Below are 13463 nucleotides of genomic sequence, written 5' to 3'. Positions count from 1 at the left end.
ACAGCTGTGAACAGAAAAAGCAGAGGTAAACCGCTTAGATGCCACAGACATTTAACCACTTAGATGCAACAGTCAATAGTTGATATCATGGTGAAAGAGTAGTTTGTAAAAAATACATATTTGTTATTACTGCAATCTTAATGACCTGTGGAATTCATTTAACATGTAAATAATTTAAAAAAATGAACTCATCAAACAAGTTAAAAGGACAATAAAAAATATTATGGTTCTTGAAATGAGGTGAAAACAACAACAGCACCAGCAAAAATGCAGCATCCTTAAGGGGTTATTTTTTTTGCAATGTACCGGAGAATGTGTTTAAGGAGCTGCAGAAGATGAGTGACAGTGCAGCACAGTGCTCAGTTCCGCTGGAGCTCGATGCCTTAGGTCCCTGGGTCAGAACAACTGTAAATTCATTGGAACTTTAGCACTAACCTGGCTCGACTACACAGGAGTCAATGCAAACAGAAAAGCTTTGTGCTCACATGAAACACCGACGTCTTAGAAAAACTGCAACCTGTCAGATAGATTTCACGATAAGTGCAACTGAAAAATACAGACTCTCAAAGACAACAGTGTTCACTTTAGAAAAAAAAATATACTCCCTTAAGAGAAGCAAGTTCAGATCTACTCACAGATGGAGCGCTCTACAAGGTCAGCGGCGCGCCTGTAAGTGTGTACATAAAGCAATGAAAAAAATTCTGCTCAAAAGATATTCATGGAAAGTCTGAGCCAATATTGTGCAGTATGCACCAAACTACCAAATTCGAACTATCATCTTGACAAGACATAAAAGACGAGTTCACAAGATCCTTCTTTATCAGCAATCCGCACATTTAGCCATTCCAATCACAAGCGGGAGATATGCAATAAAAACGCAGGGAAGGCGAGCAACTATAAATGGTGGCGTGGACCCAACGGCAAATTGGGGCTGGGGGCAGTGTATACCAGGGTGTAACAGCAGAGAAACTTTTCTTTAAAGGGTTATTATTCCCATTTCATCCATTAATTGTGGAGATGGGAATAACACAAGCTCCGACCGAGCCGGTCCCTAATTCCATAGAAATGAATACATGTTATGGAAACAGCTATAGAAGGAAGGAAATGTCCCTGGAGGGGTAAGCACTGCAGTCATTAAAAATGGGACCATGGAAATGCTGCAGCTGTGCAACCTGACGCTCAGAAGACGGGTCTGTATAACTGTGACAGAACCATAAGGCGACGTTCCCACAATTTTTGCACCTATTAAGTAAATTTGTTTACTTGCGTTTTTTTTTTTCCTGCCATTTTTTATGTGCTTTTATCACGTTTTTGACACTGTGGTTTTTGTCTCTTGTTGGTATGACGTTTTACTTTTTATTCTTTTGGGTATTTGGCTGTATTGATCCAGTCATGTGGGGATTACAAGCATTTTTGATGCGTTACTGCTGTGAAAACACACTAAAAACTCATATGCTTTTTTTTTCTGCAGATTTTTCGCATCTAATGCAATGCAAAATACACACATGAAACTCCAAGTAGCAGCAAGAGAAATTGACTGGTTTTCAAATTATCACAGACTTGAAACATTCACTGCAGCTCAGTTTACGCTGAATAAAAAAGAAGCACAGTGGGCCTGAGATTTTTATGAATTCCTTCCCCTTTGCTGAAACTGTAAGGCCATGTTCACACGTTCAGTAGTTGGTGAGTGTTTTTTTAACTCAGTATTTGTAAGCCAAATCCAGGTGAGGAACAATCAGAGGAAAAGTATAATAGAAACACGTCACCACTTCTGTATTTATCACCCAATCCTGGTTTTGGGTTACAAATACTGAGGTAAAAAACTCACAAAATACTCAACGTGTGCATGTAGCCTGAGAGGCTGCATTTTTTGTGCAATGAAAATTTGCTTCGTCAAAAACTCACCAAAAAATCCTCTTGGGAACTTAACCGAAGGGAGTATTCACACTGAGTTTTTGGATGGATTTTTGGAAACCTGAAGAGGTTAAAAGACACTTAAAAGGCCGAACATATGAACAGAAAGGCGTTTATACATAGAAATACATATGTTTGTTCTTTTGAGCATTTAGCTAGTACTTTTTCAGGTAGGTTTTGGAGTGGACCCTCCTGAAGAAAACATCATGTTCACATATCCTTAGGCGATGTTCACCTGTCCAGTAGTTATTTGCATTTTCGGGATTACAAAGACGGAAGTAAACTGATCCGGAACAGGATCGATTCATTTCAATGGAGACAGAAATGTCTTAAAATGTCTTCCATTTGACTTACTAATATTATTATTAACGGCCTTCAGCTCGATCTCCAGCCATGGTGACTTGATAGATGAACGCTCTGTAGGAAGATCCATCTTGTGCAAGTCTAGATAGGTCCATCAGGGTCTTCTTCATTGTTATCTTGATAGCATCAAGCCATCGGGTTGCTGGTCTTCCTCTTCGCCTTGTTCCTTCTATTCTTCCAACCATGATGTCCTTCTCCAGTGATTGCTCTCTACATGTGATTTGTCCAAAGTAGGCAAGTCATAGCTTGGTAATCTTTGCTTTGAGTGACATGTTTAGCTTGATTTGTTCCAACGTTGATATGTTTGTTTTCCATGCCATCCATGGTATTGAACAACATTATTCTCCATTACCACATTTTAAAAGCGTCAATTCTTCTTTTGTTTCTTTACCATCCTGGTTTCACATCCATATGTTACTACAGAAAGAAAAATAGACTAGGTAAAAGTCATGTCTTCTTAACCAATGAAATGTTCCTCAATTTGAAGACCTTGTCCAGTGACTCCATTGTTGATTTGCCCATAGCTATTCTCCTGTTGACTTCCGGTGTCATCTTGAGTGATCATTGATCTGAGTAGGTTGAAATCCTTTACAACTTCCATTTGGCTACAATTCATTTTTAGCTCGATTAAAAAAAAAAGTAGGGGCAGATTCATAATTTGCAATTTCTTCCAAGTCACTTTTCTTTTCTTTTTCCTTGTGGTATGCGCTGATGTTTTTTGTGCCAGATTCATCAAAATTACGTATGAGGCTCATTAATTTTGTGCAAAATTAAAAATGTTTTTCATTTTTTTCTATAACCTGTTCATGTTGCATGTTCCAGATTCCATCGTCATCTGTTAGGTCATCCGTTAACAGATCTGTTTTTTAAGCACTGCGTATGACCAGAACACTAGAAGCCTCAGAGATACTTTTAGTAAAAGTGGATCCATTATAAATGAAACAAATATGGATGCAAATCGGAAACCAAAGTGTGCAACTGATTTTGCTCTGTTTGTAACTGATCAATAGTTTAAATACAGAATCCATTACAAACAGATGACACTGGACATGTGAACACAGCCTTAACCTAGTAGATGTCTTCCACTGCAGCTCATCCTCCTTGAAACTGTTTCACTGAAATAAAGTAAATGCAGCTGCATCCCCTTCCTTTCCCACTTCTATGTCAACTACTGGATGTTGTCAAATTTTGGGGGGCTGTAGAGGGTTGTACACATCCTGTTAGTAGGTAAAGATTTTGCCACTTCTCACTGTAAATATATATATTTTTTCTTTCTTTCATCAGTTCCTCCTTAGATTTGTATTTAGGAAATATTTGTGAAAGGGTCAGTTTTGGAAGTGTAATCTATGGCCCTTAATATTGTTCTCAACGTGCAGTGACCCACATAGACAAGATAAAATTCAGAATATGTTTGTGATAGATCCAGCTCCAAAAATATATAAAAATCATACTTTTATTTCCTCGTCGTTAAAAGCACATAGCAAAAAATGAAGAGTTAAAAAATAAACACAACACCTATGCTTTTCAAACCCATCAGGGATTCTTAATCATAAACTATGATGAAGGCTATGATTAAGACCTGCGCACTTTGTGAGCGAGACAATCGCGGTTAAATGTCTCTAAACATTTCAAACTCACTAGGAGTTCTTATTCACAGCCCATGATTAACCACCCCTAGTGGGTTTGAAACGCGTAGGCTTTGTGTTTTATTTGTAATTCTCCATTTTTTCTTATGTGCTTTTAATAAAGACAAAATAAAAGTTTGGTAGATCCAGCTCCAAAAATATCTATAAATCACACACCTATTCTGTTGTCCACCGGATTGGGAACCAGCCCAGTGATCCGTGCACCATTGCTATTTGCTACATGATCACCACAGGTTTACTATATCATTGAACGGTGAACTGGTTATATTTTTCAAGGCAAGATTAAACTGGACATAATTAATTGGCAACTAACTTTAATGGCTACAGTCTCTTATTGAACACTCAAACTTGGCGGTTGTACACAGTATTGGGCACAGAGCTTGGAGGTTATACTTTACAGCTGAGATATAGAGATTGTCAGCTACTAACAGTAACAAGAAACATCTAAAGTATTAATAAAGTTCACAGAAATTCACAGCAATTCAATTCAATGTAACTCAAATCAAAGTCAAATTTTATAAAATTCACTGGTCCTGGCGAGTACCAATTCAATTCGAATGAAAAATATGCCATCCGCCTTTTAACACAATGTAGAAGATTGAATCAGCGCTGGCTTTCCCATAATGCCTTGCAGCTAACACATGATATAGTGCAGAATTCTCAGAAGGGACTATCATAGCCTGTGTAAAAGCCAAGGCAGGGAATCTAGCAGCCATTTTAAGCTGATTTAAGATAGTTAGAGGATGTCAGAGCTCACAGCTCAGCAATGGAGAAAGGAAGAGAAAGCCCTAAAACAGTGGACACTATTTTTCCTTCATTCATAATGCACTAGAACAGTGTTCCCCAACTCCAGTCCTCAAGGCCCACCAACAGATCATGTTTTCAGGATTTCCTTAGTATTGCCCAGGTGATAATTCCATTACTTCAACAGGCAATAATTTCATCACCTGTGTAACACTAAGGAAATCCTGAAAACATGACCTGTTGGTGGGCCTTGAGGACTGGAGTTGGGGACCTCTGCACTAGAAAGCATCAACAAGGCAGCACAATACAGAAGGGACTATATTGAGTTTTTACATTTCTTGTGTAATCCTTCAGTGAAGGAGGGAATAATTATATGTTTTTATTTAAATACAAAAACAAATTACTCAAAATCTAGACATTTAACTGTGACTGTTTAGCTCATAAAGTGTGCGCGTCACACACAAATTTTTTACGCATATCTGTTTTACTAGTAAAATTTTACATTCTTATGTGCTACACCAATACAGCGCCCTGCTGCAGGTGCTGATTTTATCGATGTGTACCAAATTAGCATTTATTTCAACATTTTTGGAAAGTGAAACTAATTGAAAAAAAAAAGTTTAAGAAATGTACATGTTTAACTATGCATGTCGCTTTTTGCATACCTGTTTTATTGTTTTACAAGTCCCATTTTGACAACAGTACATGCAACACCTACGTATATTGTGGTCTGCTGCCAAATTTTTCCTTCTATAGATGTACTTAACTTCCTAAAATTTCTAGTTATGTCTTTTTTGGAAAGGGTGGAATAGTTTGCCAAAAGTGCTGTAAAAAATGTATGATAAAATAAAAAAGTGGCAACAGTACTGGATGGAGTAGTGTAAAAGAAAAGAAAAAAAACACCATACCACGACTAAGCATGTGGAAGCTGCTAGAAGTAGCAGAAGCCCTACCACCACGATGAGCTGGGCTTATTTAGAAGAGGTGACAAGGATGTCGGCAGGTCGGACCAACTTTCTCGGAGCTCTGGTCCACTGACTACTGTCATCACTGCTGGACCTGGTTCCTGTAAATCTCTTTGCTCGACTTTAGTTACCACCCAATCAGATCTCAGGGTCTCTACTGTCCTTAATGGGCCCAACTCCAACTACACATTTTTTTCACTGGTCCATTCCAGTGTATAATAGTTGTGCTGTACTCTATCCAACTTGCTGGCTCAATGTATCAACAATTTACCATCCCAATCTGGCCACAGAGTGCTCATCCAACCTCCTTTGGAAACATATAGGAGGAGCAAACTCAACATATACATGTGAGGGTTGACCTTAGCCAGCCTGCACACCTACCAGGAACAAAGCATTACAACATTAAAGAAAACCCATAAAAAGTATATATAATTTCTCATATGTAATAAATAACATAACAAAATACACGATCTGGTTTCTTAAAGGGTCACTATATAACATAACTCTTTTTAAGTTCTTTTACAGGAACACCTGGAATAACTTACCATGGTAGAACATGGCGCAACAAACTATTACATTTTTTAAACTGATATATATGCAAAAACGAGAAACCAGGAGTTTTTTGGCAAAAGTTTAGCAAAATATTTTATTAAACACTTAGGACATATCTCAACATCCCCTCTTATGACTTCAAGAAGATGTAAAAATATCAAAGATATTTTAGTTAAAAGCCACTATGTCCCGCCAAAGTCTAATCCATTTGGGTCAAGGGGACCAATAAAGGGGTGTTTTCCGTGCGGTCACTGTGTGGCATGCACCAATATCTCTCGCAGCACTGAGTTCTCTAATGCATCTGGAAGTCGCCACTATAAAATTAATGAATATATCTCATGTGGGACTTCAAATGTGGTATATTACGCAACTTGTGGCTGTAGAAAAATATACGTTGGATTGACATCTAGAGAACTGCGGGTGAGGATTAGAGAGCATGTGAGAGACATTGGTGCAGCAAGGACAGTGGCCGATGTTTCTCTATTAAAAACAATACCACACCATTTTAGGCAACATCATGGTAGCAGCCCCAAAACCTTCATGGTGTGGGGAATTGAAGTTATCCATGGTGGTATTCGAGGAGGAAACATAAAAAAGCTTCTAGCCCAGAAAGAGGCTAAATGGATAGTAGAATTGGGAACTGTGACTCCTAATGGCCTTAATGAGACTTTAAGTTTCGCCCCATTTCTGTGAACATACAGTAACCCTTTGGTATTTTTAACCAATTTTAATCATATATCTTTTATTTTAATTTTCTAATGTCCCTTGTATCTTCTTTTTTCCTTCCATAGCCATATCAATAATTACGTGATATGAATCAAATTCATCTTTCAACATATGAATTTACATCATTTGGACTGAACCTAATAATGTTATTAATATGAATGTATATTTTTTGTCACCTGTATATATTGTCTATTGTCATAAACATTCTTTAAATGGTGTGCGCATGCATGCTGCGCTGTCTGATGTCCCCGCTCTGCCCCCGGCATCTCCATGGAGCCTGCGTGTTGTCTGGGAGCCATGGTAACTCACCCTGGTCTTCCTGACATGCGCGGGTTACCTTGATGGCTGTGGGCGGTGTGGCTGACGCCCATGGCGCAGTGCGCATGGGCCGATATACCATGATATGATTGGTTCATTTTGACCATGTGACCGCAGGTCCTGACCACATTTAAACAGGCATGGTAGGTCCTTTTCCGCATTCCCCCCGAGGAAGCTGTCAAATACACCACGCGAAACGCGCGTTGGGGATTTTTCCTTCTTGGGCTGTTACTTTCAGCAATGGGTAAGAGTGCAATACTATGACTTAGTGCATTTTTCTATAGGTTTATGTGCTGACACGACTATTATACCATTTTGCACACACAATGAACTTAGTATTGGATTTGATTGTCGTGTGCAGCACTTAAACAATTATCCCATGTGGGAATAAGCACTGCTGCACTTTTTCCATTGTGTTTTTTACCTGCTATTAGTAGTAATATGAACATATTGATATATGCTGCCCAACTTTGATGCCGGGTTGTTCCTTTTTTATGTGATTTGTCCTAAGTGTTTAATAAAATATTTTGCTAAACTTTTGCCAAAAAACTCCTGGTTTCTTGTTCTTGCATATATATCAGCTTTATGGAGTGGCACAAATTTCCACTTTCCCTGTATTTGGGACTTTACCTTGGTTAGAGTGGTTTTGTTACAATGTACCTAATGAATATTTACATTTTTTAAACTGGTAGAATACAAGTCAAGGATATGTACGCAGGAAGGTGGAGGACCCCTCACAAACTTGGTGTTAACTAAAAATAACCTCCATTAATACTTCCATAGGAGTACTGTGCCATGTAATGATATATCACAGCTTATGTTTCATAGACACAGTATTATTGATCTTCTGTGTGAATCTGTATTCCTAGGCCCATATCCTGCTGCATCTAGCATGCCTACTATTGTATTTAATCCATACACAAACAAGAACGCCAAACTGCAGCATGCTGCATTACCCAGGTATACTCCCTACAGCATTATAGCACTAGTAGTACAGGCACAGTATGGCAGCACACCTAGTAAATAGAGGAGTCTGAATTGTAATTCCATCCAGGGTTCTCTATCTCAATCTCCCAAGTCTACTTGATAGTAAATCACAGTAAAAGAATCTCCCCCTTTCCATACTTCTTACCTGGGAGGAGGATGCAAAAAGTCAAATGACAAACTGAGCTCTGCTACACCTATACAAGCATTGTTCATACAAAAACATAGAAATCAATCACTTCTTTATATTTTTTTGCATATTACTCATATTGATTGATGACAAGTGATGTACTGCAAATAGTGGCAGATCATGTGGCCACTATTGGGTCCATGAGTTGGTACCGAACCATCGCGACCACCTATGGCATCTTGATTTCAATGGTATTTCCATCCTCAGGATGCGGATACAGTTGAATACAATGGTGGAGTGGAGCAGAGAGACATCAGTTCTCTACTCCCCCATTCAGCCTGTGTGTAGCGCAGCATGAGCAATGATATCACCAAATCACACCTGCAGCACAGGGCTTCAATCCACACACAGCACAGACTGGAGCACCACATTTGGGGAATGAGGCTAGGTAAGCATTCTTTTTCTTATTTTGTCAGTAAGCCTTGTGGAAGATACTGTGGGGGCATTATACTGTGAGAGAGGTCACTGTGGTGACCTCAATGTGTGAGAGCACTGTAAGGGACATCTTATTGTGTGAGGGGGCACTGTGGTGGCCATCATACTGTGTTGGGGGCACTATAGGAGCATCATACTGTGTCGGGGGGGCACTGTCGAGACATCATATTGTGTGAGGGGCACTGTGGAGTTCATCATACTGCATTGGTGGCATCATATTGTGTCGGGGGTCACTGTAGGAACATCATACTGTGTTTGGGTCAATATAGGGACATCATACTGTTTGGGTCAATATAGGGACATCATACTGTGTTTGGGTCAATGTGGAGACATCATACTGTGTTTGGGTCAAAGTGGGGACATCATACTGTGCTTGGGTCAATGTGTGGACATCATACTGTGTTTGGGTCAATGTGTGGACATCATACTGTGTTTGGGTCAATGTGTGGACATCATACTGTGTTTGGGTCAATGTGTGGACATCATACTGTGTTTGGGTCAATGTGTGGACATCATACTGTGTTTGGGTCAATGTGGGGACATCATACTGTGTTTGGGTCAATGTGGGGACATCATACTATGTTTGGGTCAATGTGGGGACATCATACTGTGTTTGGGTCAATGTGGGGACATCATACTGTGTTTGGGTCAATGTGGGGACATCATACTGTATTTGGGTCAATGTGGAGACATCATACTGTATTTGGGTCAATGTGGAGACATCATACTGTGTTTCAGTACTGTGGAGACATCATACAGTCCTTCTCTGGGGTCATCACACTGTGGTGTGCCATGGGTGCAAATTTTGTGTGGGGGATATCATATTGTACAGGGCGGCAGGCATTTGTGGGGGATCATACTGTATGGGGGCCATAAAAGAGGTATCGTAAATGTTGAGAACTCTAAAGGGCTTTTAGTAAGAGCACTATTTCTGTGTACCTGCTGCAATACGTGTTAGTGTGATCTCTTGTACAGAAAATACTCGATCGAATGGTTTACACGCTACAGTTAATGTGAAGATCTGAATGTTGGCTTCATTATTAGGATGACTGTATAGATTTTATGTATGCTTAATGAATTATCATATAATGAAGACAATTGTCCCCCATAAGTGTCTCAGCTGCAGATGTGACCCTGTAGATATTTGTGCCCTGGAATGTTTTAAATTCATTTTTACGATCCCAAAATGGACATGTGAACAGCGCCCAACCAAACTGTGCAGTGGTGTGAGATTATACAGTGCACATACAGATTGCAATGCTGCATTTATCACTCTGGATTTGCTAATTAGCATAACTAGTCATAAATCACAATTACTATAAAATGTCTTATCTGCGCTATTCCACATAAACCTATATCTGTCGATTAACAGTTGCACTATATACGTATCTCTGCTACATCAGCATATAGAATATCTCACTTGACTTTTGCTCCCACCATGAAGGTAGATAAAAGTTATGAGATGCCTGGACAGCCTAGGGTAACGGCCAAGAACAGAGTGCACCTTTCAGCATACACATGGTGTTAACCTGAGCCAGCGTCAATCACTGCTGCACCGATGCATGAGATACCGGACCCAGCTGATGGCAGAACTTATTACATCGTTATATAGAGATAGGCAGTAACATGTGATCTGTAGATAGGGGAACAATTAAGATTGCTATCCAACACATTGCGAAACATCTGTACTAAACATCTATACTGAAAGCCAAATTACAGCTACACGTAATACTAAAGACAAGCAAAACAGAGAAAGAAGAGCTGATGGCAACCTCCTCCTACACATGGCCCTATTTGGGGGTCCCTCATCATCCTTATTCATAAAGTTGCCCAAACTCCCATACTGTCACTTATAAATTATGTCAGCTCCTGTGTCCAGTTACTACAGAACTTCTTATCCAACTTTTCCAGACTACAGAATGGCTATTCTGTCTAGTTATACAGCCACAAGGTGACCAGGCAAATTTACCATCCCGACCACTGCTCTGAAATAATTGTCATGTTGGTTCTCACTCTGCTTTCTTTATAAAGAGAACCCTACTATACAATTTCATGCCAGTATCTCCATATATCACATGGTTGGCCATTCGAATGAATGGACAGTATTTAAAGGAAATCTGTCAGTAAGATTAACCCTCCTATGCCGTCTACATGGGCATATAGGTAATAGAACACTGAATAAAATGATACCTTGATATCTAAGATACAATGCTTTATTTCAGAGAAATCTGTGTTTTTCTTAATATGTAAATGAGCTGTTAAGATCTATGGGCCAGACATAGATCTCCCCGAGAATCTGCCTCCAGAGATTATTTTAAATGAAAGATGTTTCTAGTGTGAGACATGTAATGACTGACAGTCTACTCTCCTGATATGCATGTCTCACACTGGAAAGCCACCTTTCATGTAAAATAAGCTCTGGAGGCAGATTCTCAGGGAGATCTATGTCCGACCCATAGATCTTAACAGCTCATTTACATATTAAGAAAAACATGGATTTCTTTAGAATAAGATATTGGATCAAAGATATCAAGGTATTCAACTTTTATTCCCCTTCCTATTACCTACGTGCCCTTATAGGCGGCTAGGGGCTCATTCAGATGTCTGTATTTTCCATGTACGAGAAAAATGGACAGATTACTTTGATCGGAGTGTTGTCCGAGTGTTATCAGTTTTTCTCGTACATGGGGGAAAAAAAAGTTTCTCCACCTTCTCATTTCTGACAGTCTGGGAAATTTGTTTCACGGACACATAGATTTGCATTGTTGATTTTGATCTGAGCTTTGGCTCAAACTATAGACTTGTCCCCGTTTTTTTAAACTGACCACTACTTCTGATTAAAAAAGAAAATTGGACATGGGAGCAGCGCCGCAGACTATCATAGGTACGAGTGCTACAAGAAAAACAGGGACAGCACTCGTACGAGAAAAACTGACGTCTGAATGGGCCCTTGGGGGAGGGGAGGTTGTTCCTACTGACAGATTCCCTTGAATCCTACTATCAAAACTACTACTAACACTTCGGCCATTGCAAAGGTGACATATACACAGTATGGCCACACAAATGACACAATATATGTGGAACATTTAGCATTTTTTTCTATTTCATGTTTTTACAAGTAAAGAAATAAAAAAAATATTTTTTTTATTCCTCCTATAAACCAGTATAAAACTAACATTTGGTCAATATATAAATGAAAAAAGTATATATATATATATATATATATATATATATATATATATATATATATATATACACACACACACATACATACATATACACACATGCTCATATATATACACACACACATTATATGTGTATATATACACACACACACACACACACATGCTCATACATACATATATATATATATATATATATATATATATATACACACACATACATACGCACATTATATGTATATACACACACACACATACATATACACACATGCTCATACATATATACACATATATATATATATACACGCACATTATATGTATATATATATACACACACACACACACACATACACATATATATACACACACATGCTCATACATATATATATATACACACACATACACACACACGCACATTATATGTATATACATACACACACACACATTTGTGTAAAAGCCGCGTAAAAATGTGACCAATCCAAAAAATAGGAGATATGGTGATCTCCAAAAACTAGGAGATCACCAGAATTTGCAGCATAGAAACCCTCATGATTCCCGTTCTCCCCATGTTTTCCCAGATTTCCGCGGGGGTTCTCCAGCTTCCTCCCACATTCGTATATCTTACTGATTGGATAACTGAACGCCAATGAAGTGGGCTCTGATATAAACCTATGGACACCGTATGTGAGTGAATACTTTCTATGTACCGCGCTGCAGAATATGTTGGTGCTATGTGCATGGTAACAGATAATATAAGTGAATAAACATTGTTTATACATGTTGGATAAATATTGAATGTAACAGAGATACACATTGTAACAAGGCACATAACATGGAGAAAAGTTTGCAGAGTGCTTGGAGACTTTGGAGACTTTGGGCACTGATGTCTGCCTGCACTTACCAGATCTCCTGATGCCAGAAAGAGAAAAGTTTTGCAGGATGAGATCCAGTGCCAGGATTAATATCATAGGGTCCTGTAAATCCCAGACACAGCACAGCTCCCTATACACAGGCTCCACATAACATCCCAGCAGCAGCTGGCACACACCAGTGCACGTCCTGTGCCACCCTAGCAGGATGCCACAATGCCAGCCTGCTCTGACCCCATCATGCCCCTGAGCCAACATACCATGAATGTAGCAGGACTGCTGGGACTGACTTACTGGTTGCACCAGAGATCAGTCCATTTGCAGGGCAGCTGTGCTCTGATCAACAAGCTCCTCTCCCCCTGGTGTCAGCTGTCAGATGGGACGTCTCCCTGCAGCTGGGCTCCACTGCAGACTGTCAGGCTGGGGCTGGCAATGGCACAGATCAGATCCAGGTCACTTCAGTCATGTGGGCTCCTCGGAGCAGGGTGAGGCTACAGGGATCAGCTCCTTCTTGCCAGCGCTGGCTTCTGCCCTGTACTAGTGGGGAAGCAGCAGCCTGGTGCGTGTCACTTTGC

At 39.6% G+C, this 13463-nt stretch overlaps 1 protein-coding gene across 5 annotated transcripts in view; it reads right to left on the bottom strand.

The window, feature by feature from the left end:
* Window positions 1-13463, bottom strand: part of GHR (growth hormone receptor) — a 421312-nt gene extending 407849 nt beyond the window's left edge. For all 5 annotated transcript variants that reach the window (XM_073680288.1, XM_073680286.1, XM_073680287.1 and 2 more), the window contains exon 1: window positions 13149-13463. The gene's annotated coding sequence lies outside the window, so the exon portion shown is untranslated. The remainder of the gene's footprint in view (window positions 1-13148) is intronic.

Source organism: Phyllobates terribilis, unplaced genomic scaffold (genome assembly GCF_046119375.1).
Source record: "Phyllobates terribilis strain yellow unplaced genomic scaffold, ASM4611937v1 Scaffold_1__5_contigs__length_1240528914, whole genome shotgun sequence".
Classification (NCBI taxonomy): Eukaryota; Metazoa; Chordata; class Amphibia; order Anura; family Dendrobatidae; genus Phyllobates; species Phyllobates terribilis.
This window is presented reverse-complemented; position numbering and strand designations above follow the sequence as displayed.